General features: G+C 42.5%; 1 protein-coding gene across 2 annotated transcripts in view; it reads right to left on the reverse strand.

Moving 5' to 3' along the window:
- The window catches only part of LOC123385663, a 509,548-nt gene that overhangs the window by 277,448 nt on the left and 210,675 nt on the right, over positions 1 to 21,425 (reverse strand). For both annotated transcript variants that reach the window (XM_045058524.1, XM_045058525.1), the window contains one exon: positions 1,624 to 1,790. The gene's annotated coding sequence lies outside the window, so the exon portion shown is untranslated. The remainder of the gene's footprint in view (positions 1 to 1,623; positions 1,791 to 21,425) is intronic.

Genomic DNA, 21,425 nt, shown 5'->3' on the forward strand with positions numbered 1-21,425 from the left:
GCAGGGCTAGGGAGCTCAGCCTGCCCCCATAACGGGAGGAGGGGTTACAAGCCAGGGGACCCTTCAAGAGGAAATGAGGGTATCAGCAGAAGGGAAGATGGGTACACACTTTGGTTTCCATCAGATCCGGAGATACAAGACCAGCTGTGGCTGAGCCAAAAACCTGAAGAAAATGAGACGCCCTCTGAAATACAAACGCTAACAGTGTTATCTCCCAAGCCAACGTTTCCCACAGTGTGAAGCCAGCCTCTCTGGGAAAACTCCAGTCTCTTCCCAGGAAGGCGCATGCAGTCCAAGACATATTCTTGTTTTGTTTTTTTTTTTTTTCCTTGGGATTTGCCAAAATCAGACAGTAGGATTCAAGAAATATTTCTAAATACTGGACTTAATATATTGTTCCCTGTGAGAGCATAAAGTGGAAGTTTTCCAACAAGTAAGAAAACAGGCTGCCTTCTGTGTGTGATTAGATTAGGCTGCCTAAAGACATGTTTTTCTCAACTTGTTCTATTTACAAGTTTTGCTTTGTTGTTGTTGATTTCTGTAAGGCAAGTAATTCCTCAAATTATTGATTTTATCACTATGCTGATTTCAGGAATAGCTAAAACTCTCCCCACCCAGACCCTTCTTTATAAAATATCCTGAAGCAATTAATTAATGGCACCATCTCTGTTTTAACAGGAGAGAAGGATAAAGAGAGGAGGATGGGAAAACAATGAATTTTCCCACAATATCACAGAAAAATAGCCGGGGGTAACAGATGGAGCGGACTCTCCTGATTTACTGCACAATGGAAATAGAACCAAATCCAAAGTTTCACTTGTTCCCTTCACCAGTGGGAAAGAAACAAACGAGATTCAAGAAGCCATCATCATTCCCCCAGATAGACAGACAGACAGACACACACACACACACACACAGCAACTTGGCAAATTGGTCCTCATCCAAAACGGATCCTTCTTCTCAAGAATCTTTGCTATTTTTATAGCTGCACTCATGAAGAATCTTCTCATTTGGGAACCCTGGGTGGTTCTGGCTGGAATTTTTAGCTTTCTAGTCTCATACCAGTAGGAGAGGCCAACGTGTTGAGAGGCCATAGGGGTGGCTACATTTCCAGGATCACAGTGGCAAAACAGAGCGGCCGTCAGAGGACTGCCCTTCGGGTAGATTCTTGGGGACTTATAAGCACTTAAGCCTGTAGAGGAGTATCTGCACATCTGCTGAAGCCTGACCCTCCCTCAGATATTGTCTTCACATCCTCCGCAGCGTCCACATTCCAGATGGATGGACACCGAATTCACCACACTCCTCTCTCCTGCTTCAATTCCTGCCCTACCACCTGCTGAACATTAAACTTGGTCTCAAAGGCCAAACTCTATGAGATAAGGAGAGGTCAGGGGTTTCAAAGCACTTGCCGATATGCTTTTTAGAGGCCTTTCAAGTTTTCATGAATGGGGTCGGGTTTTCCTGCTTGCTTGACCAACTTCCCATGTGGCAGGAGAAGCATAACCATGTGAGCCAGCAGAGAGCAGACAGAACACATACGTAAGAATGTGAAGCAAAAGGTCACTACTGAACCTTGGTGTCTTCACGTCCCCGTTAGAATTTTCATATTAGTATCATTACCTCTGGTGGTGAAGCCACATGGATCGGTGTATGAAGTAGAACTGATTCAGCCACTTGCCATGCGGGAAGCACACAGCACTATGACAGAGCCTTGTCTGATGCCGGGTACACATATATGGCTGAATCCATCAACCAACAGTCCTGGACATCCTCTGCTCAACAGCTATCTAGGGGGAGAAAACAAAAAGCTCTTTTTCTTCCCGGTCTTCGCAAGTTTCTCTGGATACACGTGACTCTTAAAATGAGATTTCCAAGATAACCCTTTGCTGTATTCAATATGCAGGTAATACATATAAATACTACAATGTTATTAAGAACGGATAGGCAAAAGTATTTTCGTATCTTTGAGTCACCTGGAGACAGTAACTTTAAGGTTTATATGTAATCTCCCAAACTATTTCCAAACCTACACATTCAGGTATGCACGCCACAAGGTATTTCTTAAGAAGACCATAGAAAACCCTACGATATTGTTTTAATGATCCATTCAGTATTTTATTGTGCATTTCTACTATAATTCTTATGACCACCTTAACACTATTCAGACAATTACAAAATTGACATCAAAAATAAGATGGTGACCAGGGCGCCTGGGTGGCTCAGTTGGCTAAGTGTCCAACTCTTCAGTTCAGGTCACGATCTCATGGTTCATGAGTACAAGACCTGCATCAGGGACCTGCATCAGGAACCTGCTTGGGTTTCTCTCTTCCTCCCTCCCTCTCTCTGCCCCTCCTCTGCTCGCTCTCTCAAAATAAATACATAATTACATTAAAAAAAAAATAAGACCGTATTAAGGAATTCTTAGAGTAAACCTTTTTACATACGTTCAGTAATAGTCTTAAGATAAATTCACCTAGAAACTATATTGCCAGGACTATGATTAAGCACATTTCGTGGCTTTCGATTTTATATATCGCACAATAGTCTCTCAATAGTGTATAAAATTCCCTCCTCCATAGGATGTATTCCCCCCCATACCTATAGTAAAAGTGGACTTCTAATTATTCCCAACCTTAGCCATATTTGATAAAGAGTGGGTCTTCTAGTTTATACTGCTTAAAGGGAGATTGCGCTCCTATTTAAATTTTAAAAATACACATAATATTTTGAAACCTCAGCTTGACACGGATACTCATAACCAGTAACTTGCACAAGTAGATTTAGAGGAGCTAGTTAACTATTTCAGAGGTGCCTTATAGATCAAAGTCCTACTGTGAAATGTTTCCATTTCTTTTTTGGAGATCATTCAAAACGCTTGGAGAAATTTCCCAAAGCTCAATATATATCCAAAGGGTCCAATGAGAATGAGGTCTGTGTTTTACGTTTGTTTTTTACCAGCACCTTCACCTTACCATCAGAGACTTAAGTCGATCATACTCTTTCGTTCATGACCCACTGGAGTTTCACCTTAAACGGGCATGTATGTATGTCTGCAGATATGTGTGACTATGCATCTATGTGTATGTCTACGTCCCTCTACGTTTGATATATATTGATGCATGTGTATACACACACACACACACACACACACACACACACACACACACACACACACACACCAGCCCTTGCATTCTTCCCCTTGCTTTCAGTCAATTAGCCGCAATGAGCCACTCGTTCTGTTCCACAAATAGCACAGGCTGATCTCAGTTCTGTGAGGAGTGGGCATGGCCCCACCCAGTCATCGTAACTGACATCTGTGGGCAAGACACCAAGGTACACCTCAATCACGCGCGCCTGTTGGCGAAAGCTCACTCACGCACCTGCTTCAACGGTGTGACTTCAGCCTGTGGGTTTTCCTTGATTGATGTCGGTGTAACTGCACCATGTTCTCTGGGGGGTGAAGGGAAGTGGGCTCTGCTCAGAGCAGCTTGTGGTGCCTTGCACTTCCACTTGATATCACACAAGGAATAACAAGTTAAAGAGGTGGGCGCATGTGCCCAGAGGCTCTCGGTGCCCTCACGGACAAACCAGAAAGGCACCCAACCTTATGAAACTACAAAAAGCGTGCTTTGAAATCAGGAAAGAAGCCAAGGCAGCATCTGTCTCCCCCTGCACAAACCTCCCACCGTGAATCACACTCACACGCGCACAGACGCACACTCACCACCGACACCCCTACCACTACCATCAGGGGACCCCTGATTGTACTACATCTGTGACGTCTTAGAGACTTTTCATTTTCCTTGACTAAGGCAACTGGTCTGGCCCAAACTGTAAGAGGATTCCTTGAATCATTCTGACCCACCCAAATCGAGGAGGGGGGGGGGGTGCCTACCTGAGCAAACCTCACAATTCTGAAACAGGCTCAATCAACCCGAAGAACGGGTTGTGCCATGTCATGTCCATGTAGGTAGCTTTGCATCTTTTCACATTCATCTCTGACATTAACGTGTTAAGTCTGTGAAGGTAGAAACCCAATTCTGGATCTCGGTACCCGCCCCCCAGTCAAGGCCGGTCTGCCACGCAGGTCCCCGGATGTGTGATCTGACAACACTGGACCACCTCCCATCACCTCCTGCTGGGCACTCGTTTCAGGCTTTCTACTATGAGATTTAAAGCAGTGACTATAATTTTAGGGGAAAAACATGCTTACAGGAAAGGATCCAAGCAGAAAGTTCTTGTATATTCGAGCAAAGTATATGCAAAAGAAAAGAAAATCACCAATTGGATGACTGATCACATCTGGCTTTGTAAACCATCCGTACCCCCAAGTCAGAGTACCTGGAGAAATGCTAGCAAAAATGTAATAATTTTATTTGGATGAGCTATATAAAATTGTCATATTTTTTTTGTATGACTAACACTGACAATTCGTAAGAGCGTGAATATTTCCTTCCATTTGCAACTAGCCACAATCCTTTTGGTGAGGTGGACAAAAAAGTTTATAAAGGGCAGAAATTATCATTTTCTTCATTTTCTTCATCCTCCTAGTTTCAGCCAAACTCTTCCCACTCTTTACCTTCTCCCTCAGGTTGTCAGATGGAGGTGGCAACAAGAATCAGGTGGTCACCTGGAACCTGATCTGAGTCGGGGGCCAAGTTCAAGGACCCGAGGTAGACTTACACTTCTACTCATACGTTTTTGTTTTTTTTTTTTTTTTTAAAGCAGGGCTCTAAAAATAAAGTTTTGCCCTCTCATTTCTTCTGTTAGGGGACCTTCCACCCTCATGAGGACTTTTAACTCAACCCTGAGTGGGTTTAAGACGACACTTGAAAACATAATCTGTTTTGGGAAGCCTGGGTGGCTCAGTCAGTTGAGGATCTGACTTTGGCTCAGGTCATGATTTCATGGTTCATGAGTTCAAGCGCCGTGTCAGGCCCTATGCCGACATCTCAGATTCTGGAACCTGCTTCGGGTTCTGTGTCTCCCTCTCTGTCTCTCCCCCACTCACGATCTGTCCCTCTCTCTCAAAAATAAACAAACGTTAAGAAAAAATTTTTAACCAGAAAGAAAATATAATCTGTTTCATGTGCCGTGTGGTTTGATTTCGGGGCTCTAGAAACTGAGCTGATCACAAATCATTTTTCACTTTTTACATCTGTTTTCTACTCCTGGTCCCAGGACTGCCTAGACATCTTCTGACCACCTTGCCTTCATCTAGGAAGCTTGACACTGGAACACAGAGTTTTCCAGACACCTTCACAAAGTAGAAGAATTACGGCATTGTTATCCTTTACCATTTTCAAACAAGTGTATGCATCGAAGGGAAATATCCACATCTAAAGGAAACCTATCTTTGCAGGAAGTAGAAAAATGAGCGGAAAACACTGTTTCTGAACCACAAGTATAATAACCAGGAAGCCCCGCCCCCACTTGGGGTGGTAGCCAAATGTCTGCTGGGACCCTCTGACACGTGTTAAAGGTCAGGCATTAGAAAAGATACAAGTGGACTATAATAACGTACAAAAAATTCCTTTGAGGTCTGTAAAGAACCCGAGCACCGCGTGCTGATAAAAGACTGCTTTCGGCACATGTCAAACAGAACCCAAACTGACTTTGACTCTCACTTTTAAGAAAATACATTAATTGATGCAGTGCTCTCATTTCTGTATCTTTCCCTCCATGAAAATTCTGTGCATCTTCAGTCCATAGTGTCATCACCAACCAGAGTTAGAATGTGACCGGGATAGAGATGGGGTAGATGAGGAGACAGAAACTCCAAGAGCTTAGACCCCAAATTACAAAGTCATGACCCAAGCAAAAAAAAAAACAAAAAAACAAAAAACAAAACGAACAGAAACCCACAACCAAGTGTCTACCTAACATAAACTAAAAGAGGTTCCTCTCTTCCGACAATGCCACCCGTAAGAGCAGTTCCTGTGGTGTTATTCTGTTAGAGATACTGTCGATTCTGTATTGCAAGACAAAAACAGAGATATGGGAAAGCCCAGATACAAGTTCCCACGCTGTCCTGAGTAGAAGCGTGTAGCCCATTTTGTAACAAGACCAACAGGATGCGGAAGAACCGGGCACGCTCTTGTGATAGGCGGCCACCGAAAATGACTGGAACAACTATGGCTAGCAATCACACTAGGGAGGCACACGGCTTATTGTACGGGACTCAGGCAGGCTGCCTCACTTCACACCCTTAGTACTCTTCCCAGAAACCGTGAGAGGTCAAGACCCGTGTTCCCATTCGACACGCGAGCCAACGAAGAAGCAGAAAAGTAAGTAACTTGCCCAAGTTAAAGCTGGTGGTGAAGTTAAGAGTCAAACCTAGTTCCTCCCCAAACCACAGCTTCTATCAGGTCTCTCAGAAACTCCTGCACAGGCCAAGCAAGAAGGGACTATGGGGGTATGAGGTGAGGACTCCAGTGAACTGCACACTTTCCATCTTGCCCACTCAGGACAGGTATCTAAGAGATGGTTACTCAGCTTCCACATATTTACCATAGGAGACTACGGCTCCGGGGAAACCAGATCTTTCAGCTTCTTTGGAAAAATTCACCAAACTTATAGATATGCGTATCAATGTTGGCAGCTAGTTCTTTTAACACACACACACACACACACACACACACGTTGGGGTACCTGGGTGCCTCAGTCAGTTAAGCATCAGACTTTGGCTCAGGTCATGATCTCACAGTTCGTGTGTTTGAGCCTCGTGTTAGGCTTTTGTGCTGCCAGCTGCGAGCCTGGAGCCCACTTGGGATTCTGTGTCTCCCTCTCTCTGCCCCTCCCACACTTGCTCGCGCTCTCTCGCTCTCTAATAAACGTTAAGACACACACACACACACACACACACACACCATTGTATGGACAACACAACATATCTGGAGGCTGAATGGGCTTCTGAGGGCCACGAGCTTATGAAGTCTGTCCTATCACGCTGAGTCTCATTTATTACATCCACCAGGAGGCCGCACGATGCAGCCCAAGTCCAAAAGTCCCAAAGGAGCCTTTATTACCTTTATTAGTGTATATTAGGGCTCGGTCCATTTTGCAAACCAAAACTCTCCTGAAAACTACAAATAGGTCCCATGGACAGAAAAGAGGCACAGTTTTAACAACAGAAGTGTCTGTTTCACCACACGTGCAGTACCTGAAAATGATAAAATACCATCACAGCCACTAAAAGCTGGCCAATCTACCAGCAACAACAGCCGCCCCTGGGTGCAATGAGACCACATTTTGCCAGATCCACAAACCGGTGAGAATTTCAAAAAGGCAGATCACAAAGGCAAAATGCACCTGCAGGAACCACTATCCCCATAACCTTTCTTGTCCCTCTTTCCCCTTCAAGTCTGATGATTTGGCAGCTCTGGAACTCTTCTGAGAGGAGTCAAGACTCACTCTGCCAGCCGCAGCTGTTCAGAGCTCGGCCCAATCTGTTCCGTACAGTTGGCTGTATTATAACAATAATGTGGCTACAGTTCACCTTCATTTGCTGCAAAGATCATTAACTATCCCTCAGAGAGATCTAGCTTTAAAGAAAGAGAGTGCCCAAGGCATAATAAATGGAAATCTCGGGGTAACGGGGTTCACAAAAGGTAAGATGATGCCAGCAAGGCCACCTGACCGTTTCTATGGTCAGAGAAAAGGAAGAAAACAAGGGCAGGCAGGAGAGATGGAAACTCGGAAACAGAAAAAGGAAAAGCAAAAACATGCCTGGCCAACGTGGATGTTCACGTGAGGAGAGAGCAGAGAATAAAAGAAAATTTGAAATAAAGACAACAGGACATTTTGTGTTAAATCACAGTAGAGACATGATTTGACTTGTCTGACAACTCAAACAATGTACTACAAAGCTAGGAGGAAATGTGGAAGGAGTCAGAACAGAGAAAATGAATTACACTCCCGTGTCGGAAGAATGCAGTATTCTAGACATTTTTTAGTGTTGTGAATTCAGGGCAACCTGTCATGAAACCACATATGTGACCTCCCATTCATAAAACTGCTGAACTACAGTGCAGACTGGGTGTGGTTCTTCATTCCATTCATGGATGCAGTTATTAAAGTCTTATGTGAGCCTCATTTGAATCTTGTTCTACCGTCTTTCCACTCAACTTTCTCTCGATTAACGTATCGGGGAACTTCAAAGAAAGTTCTGCATGTTGTATAAACATCTGAGAGTTCTTCAGTTGTTACCAAAAGCATCCAAATCAATACCTATTCTAAGTGAGGTGCAGCTGTATTAATCGAAACTACATTCCTGTCAATAACGGGTAGACAACTGGTGGGCAAGTGGGAATTCTACTGGTGGACCCCACTCGCTAAGAATTTACTTTCTGTGAAACTACACAGGTAATACTCTCAAGAAGCAAAAATAATAGCTCCATGTTCTCCGTCTTCACCATTTTCTTTACCTTGTTTTCCCTTAGTTACATATACATCTAGAGGAATGGTTCCCACCTGGGGCAATTTCGTCCATTAGACTTTTATGGTTATACCCTGGGGGTAATGGGGTATTCCTGAGAATTCGTGGGTAGAAGCCAGAAGTACTAGTAAATTCCATAATACAGAGGAAAGCCCTGTACAACACAGAAGTATCCAATTCAACATGTGAGTAGCGTAGAGGTCCAGTAACCCTGCCTGAGAATTGCTTCAAGGATTCAACTCCCTCCTGGGATCATATTCCATTTGATTTTCAGGAGTAGCCCTTCAGAAGGAGTTTCTAAATGATATCTTGCTATCTCCACATAGCAATAACATTTAACATAAATGAAAAGGAAAGCAAGGGGTAAAAACTGAAAACTAACTCAGAAGCACAACGGAACCCTAGGAAATCCTATCATAGCACCAAACTTTGCAAAAGACTCCAGCCAGTGACTTCATTACTAAAAAATAAATTAAAAAAATTTTTAAGGAATAGTCTAATTTAATTCACCTGGAAAGTAGCTTCAAAACATATGCCCCAACGACAGGGGAAAAAATGAAGAAAACACGAGACGAATATTTATAAAAAGGAAATACAGCCTTGTCCACCTCTTGTGGATACAGACACACACATACCCCGCCTCCCATGGCTACTGAAACCCAAAGACTCTGTGTTAAAGCTCCTAGTTGGCTTTGAACAAAAGCAGCTCACCTGAGGGCTGGAAAAAAAAAAAAAAAAAGGTAGGATTTAACCCTTTCCTGAAAGAGAGACAATCCTCCGCAACCACACCTGGAAACAGATCAGCGGGCTTTGATGTGCTCATCTGTCCTCGGCCCGAGAGTCACCCTAACATTTATAGTGCGTGGTAAGAAGTTCTTGGCCGTGAGGTAATGTGGTGTGAGCTCAGGTCACCTCCCAACCTTGCCAAACAAACAGAGCTGCCAAGGATCCCTTCCTGTTGCTTCAGCCTTCAGACTGATGTGGTTGCTCACCTGGCTGGCGCGCCTCCTCCCCCCCATCCTCACTCGTTTCCCTGGGGTTTGAAGCGTGTGTGGCTACAGGAAGGCCTGACATGCTCAGGCTCCTCGGCTCTTTGGGATCTGCCTTGGCAGTCATACCTGGACTCAACAGCTCCTGGGAAGGAGAAAGCAAAAGGGAGGTGCGGTCTTTAACCGGGATGGAGGGGTGACTTCCCAGCCCAAGGAGAACATGTCCTGCCCTGTCGGGATGGGGCAATCGCTTCTGAAGTCGAGCCCAGGCCTCCCCGGCACAGACCATCCACCAGCTATCGTTCCAGGGCAGACTCCCATTCGACACACTAGGGACACAATGACAAAGAGATCCATTCACTGACTACTGAATGCTCACTATACACAAGGTACTGGGGGCAGGAGAAATGGACTGGGCAAAGGCATGTGTCCGCAGACAAGGAGACTTTATTTGAACAATCGGGGGGAGGGGGATGCTACATGTTGCCTCTTAAGCAAATAGAATATAGAACGCCAATTTGGTAACCTCATTTATGAAACTGTCCGTGTGTTAAGAAAACAAAACAAAAAAACAAAAAAACAAAAAACATGGGTCTAGTTTTGTTACCACCCTAGCCGCTCCCCCCAGATCTAACCCCAAAGTTGCTTTTGTAAACCATTGTGGATAGAATCCCCCACCAGGTTAATGGAGTTAACAGCAAGCTCTTAATCTCCAGTTTTAAAAAGGAGAAAAATTAAGGAGCAGGGGTACTGGATCATTCCTACTACAACCAGGTCAGTTAAGGAAACCTTTAGTAGCCAATATACTTATACCCACTGGAATGTATTAAAACACCAAAATCCTGGCCAGTTCAATCCCAGAAGGAAAACACGCAGAGAACAGCAGCATTCAGCAAGGGGCATTGAAAGTATTTTCAAGTCTGGGCAGAATTCTAGAAATTACCAAACCAGCCAATGATGTTACACTAAACAGAACTCTCATCCTAAATATAATTGTGTTACAACTCCTGAAGCCTTCTTTCCTTTGATCAATGGGAGGTTAGGCTAAGGGGAAAGGACACAGGGATAGGGCTCAAGGACGACCAGGACAAAAAGTAAAGGAGGTTCACAGAAACCACATCCACAATTCAGCAGTTCGCTTTGCAGACAGGTAGACCATTCACGCACTTCTTTTTACTCACAAAACTCAACTCGACACCCGAAACTACCTTGTTTATTACTAGACTTACTGAATTTTAACAATTTAAATCACAAAATGATTATATACCAAAAAGAGGCTTTTTTTTTTTTTTTTTTTAACTTCATGCCAAGAATGCGTTTTCTCCTCCAGGGACTTTTTCTGGAATAAATACCAAGTTGATCACAATACCTCCTACTCATCTTCCAGTTTCCCTGAATCAGAACATGGTGAACAGTATATTCAGTTGTACCTGTGTGCATACACATGTATTTCATTGTGACGTCGTATTTGTACAAAGTGTTGGCACTGTGCTCTCTTAACTTACACAACCCTGTTTGGGGCACCCGGTTACCTTACCAAGCAAAGTAACCAGTCGGAATTAAGTTGCTCAACCATACCAACTAGTGTCAGGGAAATTTTTTCCTAATTTTTTTTTTTTACATTTACTTATTTTTGAAAGACAGAGAGACAGAGCACTAGCTGGGGAGGGGCAGAGAGCAAAGGGGACACAGAATCCGAAGCAGGCTCCAGGCTCCCGGCTGTCAGCACAGAGCCCGACGCGGGGCTCGAACTCACAGACCTCAAGATCATGACCTGAGCCGAAGTCAGATGCTTAAACGACTGAGCTACCCAGGCGCCCCAAAGGAAATTTTATTTGAGAATACATTTTTCTGAATAACCGTGGTGGACACAATTTTTGTGTGTCCTCTTGGAGAATGTACATAAACTATCAGTGCAGACCTGTCTATTATAATCCTGTCATCTGTGGTATTTGTGATTTACAACAGGAAAATCATCTGTTTCCCTGATGACCAAGGAGAAGTCTGAATTTTACATAATGTAATTAAGGACACAGTAAGTCAATGTAAAACATCCTTCGTACTTCGCCGTCTGCAAAGTTTCTTACAGGCACAAACTATTTAACATCGTGTCGGATAGTTTTATGAGCTTCCTATGAGCCGTATGTTATTTAGCCAAGAGAGTTTTGCTGTCCCAACACAAATCCCCAGATCTGCAAATTTCAGAAACTCAACAGAGGAAGTCTCCCCGCAGCATGCCCCCTGGCATGGCTCACAGCCAGCCAAAGGAAGCAGTGAATGGGCGCTTCAGTAGTCAGACATATTCCAAGGACATCCCAAAAAACACAGTTCCCTGAGGAAAACAAATAGCACCAGGACATAGAAACAGCAGATAATGTTATGTTCCACCGTGTGCCACACGCCATGCCTCTTAGTTCCTTCCCGACTCCCTCACTTTAATTAAAGCCTGATGTGGACAGCACCTCACATCTACCTCACATCTGTCAAACCACTGAGAAAAGGAAAAAGTAAAAGAAAAGAAAAAGAGACAGACAGAGGGAGGGAGAGAGGGAGGGAGGTTGGGAAAGAAGGGGCAGCCCAATTTTACCCAATAATAAATGAAGAAGTGAAGACCGACTGGGGAGATCTTTGAGCCCAAAGTGCTGGTGGCATTTCTTTCACGGGTCAACCAAGTTGGTCACACTGTCCAGGTCTGCAGGGGGGAGGGGACAATAATTATTCCAGTCCTCACAGTGCTTTTGAGCAGCCCAGTCTCCCCCACACACACATCTCCATTTTCCCTCTCACCTCTATTATTCTACACTTAGCTCAAACGTCTGCAGATAAACACAGGAGGGATTACTTGCTCCCTCCTTTGGGCCCTCACAGAACTGTTCCTTCCGCTCACATAGCACTTCTTGAACTGCATGAGGCATAACTAACTACATGACTGTGGCTCCTACCAGCCCCCAAATGCCCTGAGGACAGATGATTCAACATCTCATGTACCTTTTGTCTCCAGAGTCTTACAGAGGGTCTGGCTTATAGTAGGTGTTCAATAAACATCTGTTCAATACGCGCCAGTGAACCAAGAACCATTTAAATTATACAAAAGAGTAAAGCAAAAAAGCCTTTTTGCCTTTAGTGAAGGTGAATGGGTGAAAAGAACCTCCACCCTCCAATCTCTACACTTGAAAGGATTCTAAAGACAGGGTATTTTTAAATATAAAAGAAAAACATTCTCAAACACAAAAAAGATAAACAATCCCATATAAATTATCACAAGGGCAGTGGACGCTATAAATTATAGCTGCGAAACTCTAGTCCTTTGAAACCTACACGGTATTTCCTTTAGTTGTACTCTTTGATCTTTCCCGAGATTTGTTTTTCCATCATAGAGTGGTTCAGGCTGCAGACCAAGAGGACACAGGGACACCTACGTGGAAAGACACAAACTCTCCTGCTCTCTCCAAACAGTCAGGGTCCCATGCCCAGCTAGAACTTTCATTCCCAGGAAGTGTGCCCAGAGTCATTTGTAACCTTTCCAAATGACTCAATCCTCTCCCACCCTCTAACTATGTGTTCAGTTTCAATTTACAACCACTGTCCTAAGGACTCACTCCTTATAACTAATAAGAAAAAAAAAAAATGATGGCTTGGGAATACACAGAACGATTTCCTAAGTCAACTGAGACCAAGTCAAGGTTCTCAGAGAGAAAGATGCTACCTCATCAGGAGAAGAGGTGGCCTTGTAGAGTGGCCATTGGAGCCACTGGACTTGCACTTGAACCCACACAAGGGTTTGGGGCCTAGGCAAGTAATGAATCCTGCTGTGCTCAGCCATTTCACATGCAAATAGAAAAACAAGGGTGCCTACCCCAGGAGCACTGTGCAGAGCCAAAAAGCCAACACAGAGATACATGTGTGGCACACATTAAGCATTTAATAATAGTCATTGCTATATAGTCATCTTTGAACATAATTACTTTGGCAGAACATTCCAGAAGATGAGAAAATGCTCTTCCTCCTGAACAGGTCTCTACCAGAAAGTCACTGCCATTTTGAGCATGGGGCACAGATGGCAGTGTAAAAACCTGATCCTAAGATACGTTCCTATGGGGCAGGAAATCACTGCTGGTTTTGCAAGGCAACATAATTGTAGTATTGATTTTACTACAACCCATATGACTGCACGCAAGACATGTTTGTGAGCCACATACAACATACAACACACACAACAGACTTAATATATATATATATATGTGTGTGTGTGTGTGTGTATACACACACACACACACACACACATATATTCATTCTTCCCCCCTCCCCCCCCCCCCCAGCTTACTAGCAATGTTTTGGGCCAGGTGACTTTCCTTCTCTGTCCAATGAGATTAGTCATGGGTCACTGTAGCTAATGCTTCTGATAAAATGTAATGTATATGAAAGCATCTAGTTATAGATGATCTGTGCAATCTTTATCTCTTTATTCCTCCCAATTAGTATCTCAATCTGTGAACTTGCTATGATTCACATCATTTTCCAAGATTCTCTTACTGCTTTCTCTCCCTTCCACATTGGATGATATTTGAAAGAAAAAAAAAAACCACTAAGGAAATCAGAACTACTTTTTGTTTCTGTAAAACCCAAACATGCCTGATGAATGAGTTCCCTATTTCCTTGAGCCAAGAATACCTGTTGCAGTAAGTATGTAAGGGGGCCAATAAAGGGTGAATGGTTATCACAAAATTATACCAAGAAAGTAAAGTATGGAATATGAATGTTAGTATCAAGCTAGCTGCAAGGAATAGTGACCTCTTTCCTCTGAGTTTGGACTGAGCAGAGCATAATAAAGGTATCATATGATGCTCATTTTTCACTTTGAAAACAGATGGTGAGCAGTATCTGAGAACACTGAACTGTATATCCTCCTAGAGATTTCTGCAAGATTAGAGAAGACAAAAAATAAAAACGTTTACGTTATCTGATAAAAATCAGATTTCAAGTTCTCTCTCTTCTTCATAACTGAGTAACACATCAAATTAAAGACTGGCCATAAACTTCAAAAAGATTTATGTATAGTCTTTTTATTTGGTAACTTTTCAACAGTTTATTTGCACCCCAAATCTACCATTAAATTATCATTGTTTTGTGGCTCAAGCATTTTTTTGATCTTAATAGGAAAATAACTGGCCACCTAAACAGATGCTAATGAAGGAAACATTTCTTAAATTCCAAGTATCCCATGTTCATCCGGTGCAAAATCCCAATTGGCCACAAAGAGTAGTTGAAGGAACAGCAGTTTCTGACCCGACGTGATACCTACGTGATATTTACCTATGTGGTATCACACTTCAGATTCACACACACACTAACTTTTAGCCTTTTGAAGAGTGTGATTCAGAAGGGTGACGTGATTTGACAAAGTGCATATAGCTAATAAATGCCGCATGGGAATTTGAGTCACGTGTTCTAAATACAGCAACACCCCTCCGTCCCCAAACTATGCCTCGCTGTGCGTACACATTCACAAAGCAGAGTTTCCCTTCTGGAAAGGCAAACTGGAGCCAACCAGCAGTGGTCACCAAGTGTCTGTGTTTCCTGGAGTGTGTAAGAGGCACTGAAACTCTATTAGAAAAATGACATGCTGAAAAGGACCTGAAACAGTATCTGTCACAGACACATGAAATTCAAGAACTAAAACTTTCCTGCTGTAACAAAGCTTTCTGGTCAGAGGCTGATCTCTTTTTGATTCACAGTTTCAGAGACACTGTTTAGTGAAAGGATGGCCAACAAGTCATTCTTTCCAACCTTCCAAAATTTCTAGGACACACCCTATTTATGGTTATCCTCTATATATCCAGACTCTCAAAACAACAACAACACACTTTCCTATACTGTGAAATTCCAAAGTCAGCTTTTATGAAATCCACTGAAGGCATAAAATGAAACAACCAAGAAAAGCAACAACACTAAAGGAGAATAACATAGTTGAAGGACTAACACTATCCAACTTCAAGATAGACTGGAAAGCTGCAGTAATCAAGACCGTGTGGAACTGACCAAAGAATAGAAAAAACAGATCTGTAGAAGTGAACAGAGAGCCTAGAAATGGACCCATATAATCAACTAATCTCTGACAAAGAAGAAAACAATACAATGGAGGAATGACAGTCTTTTCAGTAAATGTCACCGAACAACTGAACATTCACATGCAAAAAAAAAAAAAAAAAAAAAAAACCACACAAAGAATTTAGACACACACTGTGCACTCTTTGCAAAAATTATCTCAAAATGGATCATAGATCTGCATGTAAAACACACTGAGGCACCAGGGCGATTCAGTCAGTTAAGCGTCTGACTTTGGCTCAGGTCATGATCTTACGGTACGTGAGTTTGAGCCCCGCGTCGGGCTCTGTGTTGGCAGCTTAGAGCCTGGAGCCTCTTTCAGATTCTGTGTGTCCCTCTCTCTCTGTTCCTCACCCGCTTGTGCTGTGTGTGTCTCTCTCAAAAATAAACAAACATCGGGGCGCCTGGGTGGCGCAGTCGGTTAAGCGTCCGACTTCAGCCAGGTCACGATCTCCTGGTCCGTGAGTTCGAGCCCCGCGTCAGGTTCTGGGCTGATGGCTCGGAGCCTGGAGCCTGTTTCCAATTCTGTGTCTCCCTCTCTCTCTGCCCCTTCCCCGTTCATGCTCTGTCTCTCTCTGTCCCAAAAATAAATAAACGTTAAAAAAAAAAAATTTAAAAAAAAAAAAAAAAAAAAAATAAACAAACATTAAAAATTTACATGTAAAACACTAATTTAGACAACGCCAAGAAAATAACATGGGAGAAAATCTACACCAGCTTGGTTTGGCAATGACCTCTTGGATATAACACCAAAGACACAAGCTGTGAAAGAAGTAATTGATAAACCGGACAGAATTAAAATGAAAAATTTTGACTCTGTGAAAGATATTGTCAAGAGAATGAAAAGTCACAGACTGGGAGATAATATTTGCAAAGGAATTATATGATAAAGGACTTTGTACATCCAAAATACAAAGAGACCTCTTAAAACTCAATAAGAAAAACAATTAAAATATGGGCCAACAACCTCAACAGGCACCTCATCAAAAATAGATACAAACGGCAAGTAAGTACGCAAAAAGATGCTCATCTTATGTCTTCAGGGAAATGCAGGTTGAAACAACAAGATACCACTACACATCCATTAGAAGGGTCCAAATGCGGAACACTCACAAAACCAAACGTTGGCACAGATGTAGAGCTACAGAAACTCTTCAACACTGCCAGTGGGAAGGCAAAACGGTGTAGCCACGTTGGAAGAGAATTTGGCAGTTGCTTATAAAAACAATACATTCTCTTACCATACAGCCATCCTATTCCTTGGTATTTACCCAAAGGGGTAGAAAAGTTATGTGCACACAGAAGTCTAAACACAGATGTATAGAGCAGCTCCATTCATAATTATCAAAACCTGGAAGATAGCCTTCAAAGTAGACGAATGGATAAAGAAACTGAGATCTATCCAGACAAGGGACTACTATCCAGTGCTGAACAGACATGAACGAAGAAGCCTTGAAAAGACATGGTGGAAACTGAAATACTATCATTTTTTTTTATTTTTTATTTATTTATTTTTTTATTTTTTAATTTTTTTTTTCAATGTTTTTATTTATTTTTGGGACAGAGAGAGACAGAGCATGAATGGGGGAGGGGCAGAGAGAGAGGGAGACACAGAATCGGAAACAGGCTCCAGGCTCTGAGCCATCAGCCCAGAGCCCGACGCGGGGCTCGAACTCACGGACCGCGAGATCGTGACCTGGCTGAAGTCGGACGCTTAACCGACTGTGCCACCCAGGCGCCCCTGAAATACATATCATTAAGTGAAAGACCAAATACCGTAGGATTCCAACTCTACGACATTCTGGAAAAGGCAAAACTATGGAGACACAAAAAAGGCAAGTGTCGCTCATGTTTGGGAGGGTAGGGAGGAATGAACAGGTGGGATACAGGCAATTTATGGGGCAGTGAACATATTCCACAGGACAGTAAATGAGGAATGCACACATACTAGCACACATTTGCCTAAACCTAGAACTTGAACTACACCAGTAGCGAACCCTGGGATGAACTATGGACTTCGGGTGATAACGACGTGTCAATGTAGGTTCATCAATTGTGACAAATGTACCCCTCATGTAGGGGATGTTGGTAATGGAGAAGGCTGAGCACGTGTGGGGCAGAGAGTGGTTGAGAATTTTCTGTACCTCCCTCTCACTTTGAACCTAAAGCTGCCCTAAAAATTAAAGCCTATTTAAAAAGAGAAAGAGAATCAAAAAAGAATATACTCATACTACCATATCTAATTTTAACCTTCTCAGGGAAAAAAATGTACAGCATTTCTTATCCTAGATCTAGTCAATACAAAATATGCTCATGGAAAGCCAAGCACCATGATATCCTCTGAAGAAACCAACTATTAGATGGAGAAAAATAATGACAGGTGAGGGTCATATATAAACGACTTAAAAAAAAAACCTTGCTAATTCATCAATACAAATGTCTATTTACAGGGTATACTTATATACATAAAGAGAAAATTGCAAAGGCTTTAAAAATTTACTCACCGGGTACCCTGGCTGGGATACAGTAAAAAGTGCTATCCGTTGACAGGGATAAAATAAATAACTTTGGCTCATGCCAGTTTGGAGGGTAAAGAGAACATAGAAAACCACTGTGAGGAGATAGAAATGTCTATGCTAGCAATTCAGATCAGACACGGAGAAAGGGGAAAAGCTCCCACATGATGTTATATATAGACTAATATGAAAATGATTTACTGAAAAGATAGCATCTATGTTGGAGAGATATACAAGGTTATAAAGAGCTTTTATTCACTTGGTTCAATACCAATGCAAAACTCACGCCTTACACGGCTCCATGAGTGGTTCATTACGTGCCACTTCCAAGCCCACAAATACGTTTAAGACAAGAACAAGGAAGGCCGCCTGGGTGCCTCAGTTGGTCAAGTGTCCAGCCTTGGCTCAGGTCATGACCTCACGGTTTGTGAGTTCGAGCCCTGCGTCGGGCTCTGGGCTGACAGCCCGGAGCCTGGAGCTTGCTTCGGGTTCTGTGTCTCCCCCTCTCTCTGCCCCTCCCCGCACTTATGCTCTACCTCTCAAAAATGAATAAACGTTTTTTAAAAAATTTTAAAAAAAGACAAGAACATGGAGACGCTGGTTTGTGGTTCATACATCTTTCTGAGAAACAGCTTTTCGTATAAAGCTTTCTGACTGAGCACATCTACCTTCTAACTACACGTCTGTTGGCTTCTATAGACACCTAGGTAATTTTTCTACATTCCATCTGAAAATAATCCATCAACTGTCAACAGAGGATTATGTTAAAGAAGCATTTGAGCACTTGCTAAGATTGAAACTCAGTCTTTAGAAGGCCAATTAAAATTCTCCTGTCCTCAGAGAATACCTGAATAAACTAATCTGCTCTTTCCATTTTTAAAGCTTCCAAAAGGAGTGATTCTAAAAGCGGTATCTATGCTTAAATTCAATTTTTTTTTACTCATATAGAGACTCCTCTCCAAAGACCAGCTAAAAATCATGATACTGAGTCCTCTTTACCTCAGTCCCTTGCATTGCTTTTATGAGAAAAGTCTCCCCCACTGGGTGAAGCAGACTAATAAGAGTCACAGAAAGCAACTTCCAGAGTGCTTTGAGAGTTGAGCATGAAAATGCACATGACCAATCTTCAATGCCATGTGAAATTCCTCAAGTAATATGAACTATAAACATTGTAATCCATAATAAAACAAAACTACAATCAGAAGTATTAGGCTTAAAAACTGAACCATAATGTTAAGTTTTCATGATACTTGCTCTAAAATCTGTTCTCATATATTATGAAATAATTTCATATTTGGATAGGAGGTTCATAAAAATCAGACCACCTTTACAATTCTAGTTAGTGGCAAAACTACACCTCCAGTCTTGCCTCGACCATTTCTTAGTACGTCACTGGAATGAGTTTTTATACTGTGTCTAACATATTGAATCAGACCAATTCACTCCTTTCTCATGGCTGGATCTTAATAACTTCTGTTCAGCATTCACCAAGGGTCCTGGGAACAGAATATGTGCTCAGGACTAGACCAGGGACAAGACCGAGAATTGCTGAGAGCACGGGCGGCTGCCATGAGAGACTTGCAGGAAAATGCCGTGGCCACTCCACCCACACATGCCCTCAAGAGGCACATCTCCAATACTGTTCTGAGAACAGTGGAGAGAACAATAAAATGTCCATCCCCTTCTTCAATGAAAAGAAGGGAGAAAAAAATTAAACAACACTACTAGAAAAGAGTCACTCCCGCTAGATTAGAATAAGGCAAGCATGACGAAAGGTACAGGTAGATTCTCTCTACCTAAGTTCCAGGTAGAAATACGTTGAAGAGGAACTTGGAGCAGAGATACTACAAAAGTTCTGATCTTTAGTCCAAAAGAAATCACCTCTGTTTCAGTGTTCCAAATTTTTCTATCTAGGCTACTCATGGATATCATGAACAGGGGAGGCCAAGCAAGGAGAATAAGGATATGGATCTTGCTTCCAACATTTTTGCCTTAACAACAGAAGCTCATAGGACTGGGGCAATTACAGCTGATGGAGGTCAAACAGTGGAGGCTGTTAGTTTACAAGCCACTCCTGATAATTGAGGGTGAATGATAGAAAATATTTACTCAGGCTACTGTTTGAGTGTGCCTCCTGTCCCCTCTATCATGTAAGACAGACCTGGAGAATGTTCAATGCATGACAAGCTGTCACATACACACCTCATCTAATAGAACCACCACCATTAAAAAAAAAAAAAAGAAACCAAAAAAACCAAAAAACAAAAGAAAACAAGTTCTGTATATATCCCTATTTGGCAAATGAGGAAAGGAGAACATCTAGAAATTACAAAAATTGCCCAGTGACTGGCAAGTAATTCTAAGAGGCTGGTTCATAAGCCAGAGGTCCAGACTCCAAGCGTCCTAAACCACAGGCACTCATAAAAGATACTATCTTCCCTCTCCCTCTTCTGTCCTACACTTATATTTAAAGAGCTGAACACAAAAAAAATTTTCAAAGTTGGGTTTTAGGAGAATTCATAGATTTCAATTCCCCATGTACTTTCCACCCCCAAATTATTATAATGAGGACTTGGGCTTTACCTTATCTCATGGGTCTTTGGAAGAAAACAATAATTTTGATTTTTTTTTTTTTTTTAGAGAGAACACAAGCTAGGGAGAGGGGACAAGGGGGACAGAAAGAGAATCTGAAGCAGGCTCCTTCACACTCAGCATGGAGCATAGTGTGGGTCTCAATCCCATGACCCCAGGATCATGACCTGAGCCAAAATCAAGAGTTGGACGTTCAACTGACTGAGCCACTCCAGTGCCCTGAGAAAATAATTTTAAGAAATAAAATACTTGGCTTAACATTTGGGGGATGGGAAGGTAAGCTAATAGTTTCATCTGCCTTTGTTCTAGAATGGAGAGGGCCAGATCTCCAGAACAAAGGTCAATTCTGTCTTACAATTAAATAAATGAACTCTTCTCCGTTAATCTTTACGTAAGGGATCCCAGAAGAAGGAAAACAAAGATCAGTTTATGGATGCTGGGAAGAGAGAACACCTGTTCATTCAATGCTAATATTTCTCATTCCACCAAAGCCTTGGGGAAATTAACGTATATCTTTTTTGTAAGAAGGGTTAGTAATCCAAAATAGGAATGTTCTTTCACCTCCCAAGAAAAAGAATCTTCCAATAAATGGGATTTGTAAAGAATGTGGGAGCTTTTGAAATCTCGTGCCATCGTGAACACGGGCTCACCAGCCTTCACTGTTCAAGTTATGAAGTGACCCCTGGGCTGTGTGACTCAGAGGCCCTGGGTCCCAGCTTCCAGGTCATAATGAACACCAGGAGACTGAACTTCAAATATGTCTGAACATCTGTGGCCTGTTTT

This window comes from Felis catus, chromosome B2, assembly GCF_018350175.1.
Source record: "Felis catus isolate Fca126 chromosome B2, F.catus_Fca126_mat1.0, whole genome shotgun sequence".
Classification (NCBI taxonomy): Eukaryota; Metazoa; Chordata; class Mammalia; order Carnivora; family Felidae; genus Felis; species Felis catus.